Genomic DNA, 9,871 nt, shown 5'->3' on the forward strand with positions numbered 1-9,871 from the left:
AAAAAACATGCAGTAAAAGAAAGAAGAGAAAAATATAACTAAAATAAAATAGATAGGGGGGGCTTACAATCATGAACTGAGCCTGTCACAAGAAAGTGGTAGAAAAGAAAGTAGGGAAGAAAAAATAGAGGAAAAAGGTAGACACTCCCAGAAAGAATATAAAATATAGCTAAAAGAAAAAAAAAGACATGCAAATAAACAAAGAAAAATAACTTCCCACCATAGGGCGAGCCCATAAAAAAACTAGAGGTAGTGCCCCCTAGCTTATTCCCCACAATAATACTGAAATGAGCATACTAGTTTTCATTCTTATATTTAACTAATATTGATAGATCAAATCCATATCGTACTTGCTTTTATTCTATGTCTATGTGGATTTTAATGAAGGTGTGAATTGAAAACGAATGAAGCGTCACAACCGCTTGCCCGTAGTAGGATTGTCATACACCAGGCTCCTCGGGCATCAACATGCCAAGCGAGGAAGCACCAATGGGACCAATGACAAGGGCGCGTGGTATGACGATGGAAGACAATGTGGAACAATTCCTAAATGAGCTCCCTTTAGACATGCATGTGAATAGGTTACTATCTAAGGCATGGGTTCTATGTGTGTGCTTTAGGAATGATTGGCATGTGAGGCATGGATCGTAGAGAAGTAGAAGAGGCGCAAGAGGGCAAATACTGCAAGGTGAAGACCGAGAAAGCACAACTACTTGAAAACCTAGAAATGCCCATATCTCTAGACGTTGCCTCAAAGTCCGAGTTGCACACCGATACGTCTCCAACATATCTATAAATTTTGTATTGTTTCATGCCATTATATTATCAATCTTATATGCTTTATACATCATTTTATATCATTTTTGCGAACTAATCTATTAACTCGGTGCCAAGTGCCAGTTGCTGTTTTCTGCATGTTTTTTGTTTTACAGAAAATTCATACCAAACGGAGTCCAAACGCGACGAAACTTTTTGACGATTTTTTCTAGACCAAAAGAGACCCCGGAAGCTTCGGGGGGAGTCAAGAAGCCAGACGAGGAGACGACAAGGCATCACCGTGCCCCCTTGTGGGCCCCTCGTGGCTCTGTCTGACCTAATTCGAGCGCTATAAATTCTCAAATATTCCAAAAACCCTAGAGCGAGACCCGAAACAATTATTCGATGTCGCAAACTTTGTTCTTTCGTGATCCCATCTAGAGACCTCCACTAGTATTCTATCGGAGGGGGAATCGATCACGGAGGGCCTCTACATCAACCTTGCCGTACTTTCGATGATGTGTGAGTAGTTCCTCACAGGACCTACGGGTCCATAGCAGTAGCTAGATGGCTTTCTCTCTCTCTCTTTGATCTTCAATACAATGTTCTCTTGAGAGTTCTATTCGATGTAATCTTCTTTTGCGGTGTGTTTGTTGGGATCCGATGAATTGCGGGTTTATGGTCGGATTAGTCATTGAAAGTAATTGAGTTATTTCTGAACTATATTATGTGTGACTGTCATAACTATGTAATGCTTTCCAATCTATTAATTTTCTTTGGCCAAGTTCAGGATTAGATCTTTAGTGGAAGTGGTGCATAGTAGTAGGTAATATTGAGGCATCCTCGCCTCGTGACAAAAGGGGTAGCGAGGCACATATTTTTATTGTTGCTACTAAGGATAAAACGGTGGGTTTTGATCATATTGATTGATCTTATTTTGTCTACATTATGTCATCATGCTTAAAACATTACTCTATTTGTCATGAACTTATTACTCAGAGAGGCAAGCATAAAAGCACTCTCGAAGTGGAATAATAGTAGTAGGCGTTAGTAAGTTTAACGGTCTACTTGTCACGGATGTAATGCCTATGTACCGATCATGCCATGAATAACATCATAACTATGTGCTTTCTATCAATTACCCAACCGTAAGTTGTGTACTCACCGTTTGCTATGTTCTTGAGAGAGATGCCCCATGTTGTAATGTATTATATTTTATTTATTTTTGAAATTTATATATCTACCACTATCAAAATTAATCCTTGCAATAACCAGTACAAGGGGATTGACAACCCTCTTGCCTGCGTTGGGTGCAAGTATTTAGTTTGTGTGTGTAGGTACTGTCGACCTTTGTCTGTGTGAATCTCCTATTGGTTCGATAACCTTGGTTCTCTACTGAGGGAACTACTACCTTCTACTATATTACTTTACCCTTTCTCTTTGGGAAAATCCCAATGGCTATAACAAATAGCACACGCATCGGAGTCGACCCTAGAATTGTGAACTTTATTTAGGGTTTTGTTTCTGAATAACAGGAGGCAAGCCGGAGTTACCGCGAAACTCTAGACTTGTCCAGGACCTTCAGGCATGCCTGCAGGCATGATCCCCCCTACCCTTCCATGAGGAAATTATATTAGACGTAACTATTGTCTGATAGGATTCACAAAGTACAAACTACCACCCCACCCCACCCCAAAGAGCTTTGCTCAGCTACCTGCCCTTATGAGATCCAACACCACCCTCTAAGGTGATGTATCCAAGGCCACCAGTTTGTTGAATAACCAAGTCCTCCTTCCTAGGAGTTGCTATAAGACCTCCCTATCTTAAGTTTTGGGGAAGAAAACCCTACCTTGTTCATCCCTCTTTCTCTATTGTATTTTAATTTAGATAAATTTGACGACTTGAGTAGATAATTTGGTGTGCATGAGTGTTGTTTCCCCTAATTCTTATCCAAAGGCTAGCATAATCAACACACTTTTTTATTGCACGTGCGTTATGTGGGTGATGCTTCACTAGCTATCCCCTTGTTTCTTCATGTGTTTCCCCTGTGTTCTTCGTTTCTTCTCCTCCCCTCCTCCAATTCATTAAGATATCGCAACCTAGCTAGAACGACACATCAGGACGACCATAGGCAGAGCAAATAGGGCACTCATATAAGCCCTCTCATTTGGGGGACCTCGATTTGCGCGTACACATGAGAGGTGTTAGAATATGTTGTATTCCCTATGGATAGTCCATATGATATGCTTGAGGAGGTGCAACATGATGCAAGTTGAGTTTTTGGCATCCTTGTGGGGTGTAATAGTTTGGGGCCAATGATTTTTTATTTGGCAAAATTTGGGTTACCAAAGTTACAGAGGCTGGTGTTGCACCTTGTTATATGCGTTGTTGCCTAATGCTTTTTTCGTTTCACTTTAGTTTATGTTTTATTTTAATGCGTGGCAAGCACTACTGAAGCACCCATTTTGTTTTTGTTCATTATTATTCAACTATCACCAATTTGTATTTCTTATTAGCGTGTGCCAAGCACTACTACAACACATATCAATTTTCTTTTGTTCATTGTTTATTTTTCTATCAACAGTGGAACTCCGACCATGTGTTCTTGGGAACAAAAACAGTTCAAATGTGTAGTAGGACCAAGAAATATATAAGGTTATGCATATGTAGCTTAGACTTGATGTTTTTTGAGTCTAATTATTAATACCTCTTTATCGAAAAAATTATTAATGCCTATTTTTTATGAGCTTGGTAAACATTAAGCGAACTAGGGCCAATAGTACAAGACACTCGACTTTTCGAGCTGGAATTGCACATTTATATGAAGACTACATATCAGCACTTAAATAACCGGCAACATTTTCCATAAGTTGAGATGAATTGTTACTCCATGATCAAGTACAAAAGTACCAATGTGATGCAAGCTAATTATTGAAACCACCAACATGAAAGACATATATATGCGTGAGAGCATCAACAAAAGGGCAATAGTACTGATTTAAGGACAAACACTTGCGGACACATTATATACTCTAGAATATTTTTGTTTTACACCTAACAGAAAACCGATTTTTTTTCTTGAAAATCTATATCAAGATATTTATCAAATTGTAAGCTTAGCTCTTTCCTAAGATATTCAAGCATATTCATGCAGACGGACATACACATACACACACATTTATCAACTGCACAAGTTAATACTTTTATGCACATTTTTATTATGTCTCTATCTTAGACGGATTCATCTAAGGGGTAATGTCTCCAAGAGGAAGTAACTAAAATCACTTTATTTGCCAATATATGATTTAAATTGGTGCAAATTTACTTTTCATTGTACGTTAGAGTTGTATAATGAAAATATTGTGTCCTAATATTCAGTTAAGACAAAATGTCAATGAAATAAGGTATGTGTAGAAGTAACAATGTTTTTAGTATAAATAAATGAGAATATGTAAAGATCTAATAATAAAATATGTTTCATTTACATTTTATATTACCGAAAATGTTTATGATGCTCTCAATTCAGACATTGATGAGACGCCATGCCAGTGTGAAGATGTGAATCGATGTTGAATGCTATCGGAAATGGAGAACCTCTAGTCATAAGGATCCGCTAAGGAAAAAAACTTTGTCAATTGAAATGGTGCAGCCACGACTATCCAAGAAGATGGTAAGATCTACATTCCTTAATTAGCAATGTGGTAGCGTCATTCTTAGCAAGAAGGGCAAAAAGGCCAAGGCACCACAATCTATGCCATGTTGCACATTACCGTATTCACTACCAGAATCACTAGAGAGGTCCCCGTCACACCCGTCACTGCTAACTTGGTCACCTAATGTAGGAAAACTTGGCTCACGCAAACCACGGAAACTGAAATTCAAAATTTGGAATGAGGTAGAACCAATTTATGTTGATGGAATGCTTGCACAAGGCTGGTGCACTCATTGCAACCAAGTCTTTCCTTCCTCAAAATATCAAGGGACAAGTCATATTGGTAAGCATTTGGAGTTATGTGTTGTTCAAGGTTAAGTGGGATAATATATTGTTGTCATATTGCTTAGTATATTGTTGACTTGTTGTCCTGCCGCCAGCTATGCATACCATGCTCTGAAGTGTGATGTTTACAACTGCAAATGCATTTGTTAAGTGGGATCCCACTTATTCCCACATTATCTATCCTAGTTTTGGTGGGATGCCCACTTTTTTTTAACACCAAACGGTATTGGTACTAGGGGGTTTGTGGTGGGACTCCCACTAGGGTGGAAACATAGTGGAAACTTTTCGCTTCTCCGGTAGAAACGTGGAAATGGGGAGGGAATATGGTAACAGAAGTGGAAATTTGCAAAACGAAAATGGAAACGGAATTTTTTATATGGAAACAAAAACAAAAACAGAACAACGTTTTCCGGCGGAACAGACACAAAAATAGAACTGTCTGTTTCCATGAATATGGAAATTTCCATTTGTACTATGGCATGTGGCTGCTTTTTAGCCCAATCATCAAACATCACACAATTAAATAATGAGCAGAATGGTCCATATGTGGGTCAAAATCTAGTACCATGCAAGGAAGCTAGCCATGCATGACTCGAAACACAATGGAGGTCGGGTCTAAAACTCCCCTTCACAAATTATTTTGTGATGTTACAATGTGATTTAGTTGTAAGAGGGTGACCTGATACACCGTGTTTTGCTTGAAGCTAGTCCTTCTGATTACCGCAAATATGTTTGTGTTTCCAAAGTTAAAAAAAATACACAAATGCATATCTTATAATATAATCATCATAGTATTTTGTATGTTACCAATTGATTAAAGATGTTGGTTTGCTTGTGTTTTTCCTATGTGTCGTGGAATTGTCACGTCAGATGTCCTAGTGAAAGGACTTAGTTGTGGAGCCATCCCAAGTAGGAAGCTTAAAGGGGTTAATCGGGACAAAGGACACGGGGTTTATACTGGTTCGGCCCCTTACGGTGAAGGAAAAAGCCTACGATCCAGTTTTGAGTGGGATTGCTTATGTCTCGATTACCAGGGAGTGAAATCACTTGACCTAGCTCTCATCTGATCTTACTTGCCTTGAACTGTCGCCGGGTCGTCCCTTTATATACAAAGGTCGATGCCCAGCGGCTCTCAGAGTCCCGGCCGGCTCATAAACAGTGTCCGGCTCGGTCTCTCTCTATCCCTATCTTACAATACAAGTTACATATGGCGGTTTATCTCTACGGGCCTTAAATCGCCTTTGGGCTTTGGGCCCTTAACTGAACCGCCATCTTCAAGTGTCGTTTTGGGCTTCATACCTTGAGTCGCCATAGGTATAACCCGGCCCCTTCTAGGCGGGTCATACCTGATAGTTATATCCCTAACATTAGGCCCCAGATTGATTTGAACGGGTTCATGTCAATCTTCAACACTTGGAAAAAATTTCTGCTCTTCTTTTGTATAGAAGCTTTATAACCCGCCATGACATCATCCTCTAGATTTGTGATAACCCGCCATGACGTCATCTGCCATTAACGCACGCTTTGTCCAACATATCTCAACGGATCCTTATCTTAATGATCATCCCGCGAATCGAGGCGTCCTAGTAGCTGGATAACCATATTTTCAGCCTCCTCGTTTTTCGCTCCCACTTAAGATCCTTTCCTTATAAATAGGCCCGACCGGTCTTTCCTCATTCTCCCCCTTTCCATCGTCTTCCACCTCTCGCACCCTTCTGCCACTCGAGCTCCGCCACCACCATAGAGCGCACTGGCGTCCTTGTCCAGGCCACTGCATCAACCTGAGTCGATCCAAAGAACAACGGCGACCCTCCGCAGTAGATTTGCAGATGTAAGTTCCTGCTTTCCCGTACCTTAGATCCACATTAGGGGTTCTGCCTGTTCTTTGTGTTCTTCACTATTTCTTCGTAGTTTCTCCACTGCAGCCTCTTTTGATCCAAAAATAATATAGAACTCATGCGGTAGTTGTTTTGCGTCCATTTTTATACTAGCGGATCCCTTTTTCTGTAAAGAGGCCTCATTAGAACTCACGAACTTATCTGAACTGGTTTTTTTAGGTCTAGATTATTTCCTTTTTCTAAACAGTCATTGATCCAAAATAATAGCTGCAGCCTGTGAAACTTGTTTGTGTAACACTTAGGCAAAAAATTGTATTTTGTTAGATCCACCTAGCCATGGCGACTCTTATCACCGGCTTAAAATCGCAATGCTCAATTGATAATCTTAACCACTCATGGCGGTTTAGATAACTTGACTGCTCATGGCACTCATGGCGGCTTAAATAACTTGACATAATTAGCCATATATCATTAGGCCCCTTTATAAGCCGCTATCTTGAATATGCACTATAATGTTTCTCTTCGGCTTAAATTTGAACCAAAAATTTTACTCTTTGTTAGGCTTCCATCACAATGCCACCAAAACAACCTACTTCATGCAATTGGGTCAAATCCGTCATCACAGATAGTACGCTTGATGACTTTGTGAAGACTGGCTATCTGCCAAAGAAGGAAGTTATGTCATATCGTGCTCCTGACCCAACAGAGGAAAAGCCTCAGCCCAAAGAGGGGAAGGTCATCGTCTTCACTGACCATATGAACCGGGGTTTTCACCACCCGGCTCAAAGTTCTTCAGAGACGTCCTGCACTTTTTTAACCTCCATCCTCAAGACATCGGACCCAACTCCGTGTCCAATATTTGCAACTTTCAAGTGTTCAATGAGGTGTATCTTGGAGAAGAGCCCAACTTACTACTCTTCATAGAATTATTTTATTTGAATTGCCAGAATGAATGTGCCAATGGACCTAGCTTGGAGCTTGGCGGGGTCTCAATCCAACGACGGAGAGACGTCATTTTTCCTTATGCAAATCCACCAAGTCACCCCAAAGACTGGAACTAGACATGGTTCTATTGCCAAGACACTTCTCCGGCTGATGAGAACCCTCTGCCCGGCTTTCGTGCTCTGTGTCTTGACTCCAATCATCTACTTCCTGATAAGGTGACAGCCGCCGAACGCCAGACGCTTGCCCCCACCATGGCTAAAGTCAAGGCTCTTTTGGGGAATGGGCTAAATGGTATCGACTTGGTCCGGGTTTGGCTTGCCTGGCGGATCATCCCATTAAGCCGCCGCCCTGGTTTGATGTGCACCTACACGGGCAAGAAAAATGACCCTCTGCGGCATAGTCCTGATGATTTACCTGACCACGTCGTTGATGATATGACAAAGTCACTCTTAAATGAAAGTCTAGAAGATTGTGATAAGGTGGGCTTAAGCCCCTTCTATGAAGCTAACCCGGCTCCGGCGGTAAGCCGCCAAACTGAATAACTTCACCTTCATCCTTGATGTTTTGTCTTTACTCAAACTTCTGCTGATTTCTACAGGCTGATGATGAATTTTGGAAGAAGAAGTATGATCATGAGGCTGCAAAGAAAGCCAGGAAGGCCAAGAGAGCCGCCAGGAAAGAAGCCGCGAAGAAAAGAGGAAAAAAGTCTAACACTTCTGAGCTGTTTCAACTGGAGGACTCTTCTGAGTCAGAGGTAGCCCTTGACTCTCTTGGCTCATTCTTTAATCACCTCATTGATACCGATTATGATCAGGATGACACGGGAACGATTCATGGGGTAGATGGAGAGGTAACTATTATTTCCTCCGACTCATAGCCTTTGCCAAGACAAAAAATCCGAAGAGTAACCCAGAAAGTAAGATTTTCACATCCCTTAGCTTATCAAGATCCTTAATTTCTTTTGAAGCGACAAATTCATGAGAGCCGGAGGCAGACCCGGACCAGCAAAAACGCGGAACTCTCCTCCGGCTTGCCTAATACACCAAGGAAGCACCGGAACAAGGTCACCTCCGATTTAAATCCCTTTTATCCTTTGGTAGGTCTCACTCTTCAACCACTCAACTCTTCTGACTCGAATTATCAGGAAACTTCACCTTCCTCCGGCAACTCAATCCAGTCCAACTTGTCGGCTTTCAAGACCGCTCTAGGGTAATGATGATTGACTTATCCTGTATTCATTTCAATTCTTTATATTTATACCGATCTTTTGATCTTATGCAGCGGAAAACCAAAGCCTAGCAAGAAGGCGAAGAAGAACAAGCCGGCCGAAGAACCAATCTTCAAAGAGCCGGAACTCCAGACGGCCGCGCCTGAGGCCTCTGTTCTTGAGTCGCCACCTGAACCGGCTCATGACACGCCAACACCAACTGCTGACCCGCCTACCGAGCAAACCACCGATGGCTCTGAAAATCCTGAAGTCTCTAACCCGGCCAAGACAGACGACCACAAAACACTGATGTTGAAATTACCAAGACTGGCTATAATGAGCCGAGGAGACCTACTGTGCTGGCCAAGTGTTCTTCCAAGTAGGAGCACCTGGAACGCCGTAAGGTCAGATTTGACATTGCTGATTGTACTCACATGAGCATTGGGGAAGTCTTTTCTGGCTATCTTAGCCAAGTGCACAACAGCCGTGACCTCGAAGTTGATATGGTGAAGCAAATGCTGTTGGGGAACGTAGTAATTTCAAAAAAATTCCTACGCACACGCAAGATCATGGTGATGCATAGCAACAAGATGGGAGAGTGTTGTCCATGTACCCTCGTAGACCGAAAGCGGAAGTGTTAGCACAATGCGGTTGATGTAGTCGTACGTCTTCACGATCCGACCGATCCATGTACCGAACGTACGGAACCTCCGAGTTCAGCACACGTTCAGCTCGATGATGTCCCTCGAACTCCGATCCAGCTGAGCTTTGAGGGAGAGTTCCATCAGCATGACGGCGTGGTGACGATGATGATGTTCTACCGACGCAGGGCTTCGCCTAAGCACCGCTACAATATTATCGAGGTGGATTATGGTGGAGGGGCCACCGCACACGGCCAAGAGATCCAAGGGATCAATTGTTGTGTCTATGGGGTGCCCCTTGCCTCAGCATATAAAGGAGGAGAGGAGGGGAGGGGCCGACCCTCTCTATGGTGCGCCCTGGAGAGTCCTACTCCCACCGGGAGTAGGATTCCCCCCCCCCCTTCCATGTAGTAGGAGTAGGAGTCAAGGAAAGGGAAGAAAGAAGGGAAGGAAGGAGGGGGCGCAGCCCCTCCCCCTAGTCCAATTA

This window comes from Triticum aestivum, chromosome 5B (genome assembly GCF_018294505.1).
Source record: "Triticum aestivum cultivar Chinese Spring chromosome 5B, IWGSC CS RefSeq v2.1, whole genome shotgun sequence".
NCBI lineage: Eukaryota > Viridiplantae > Streptophyta > Magnoliopsida > Poales > Poaceae > Triticum > Triticum aestivum.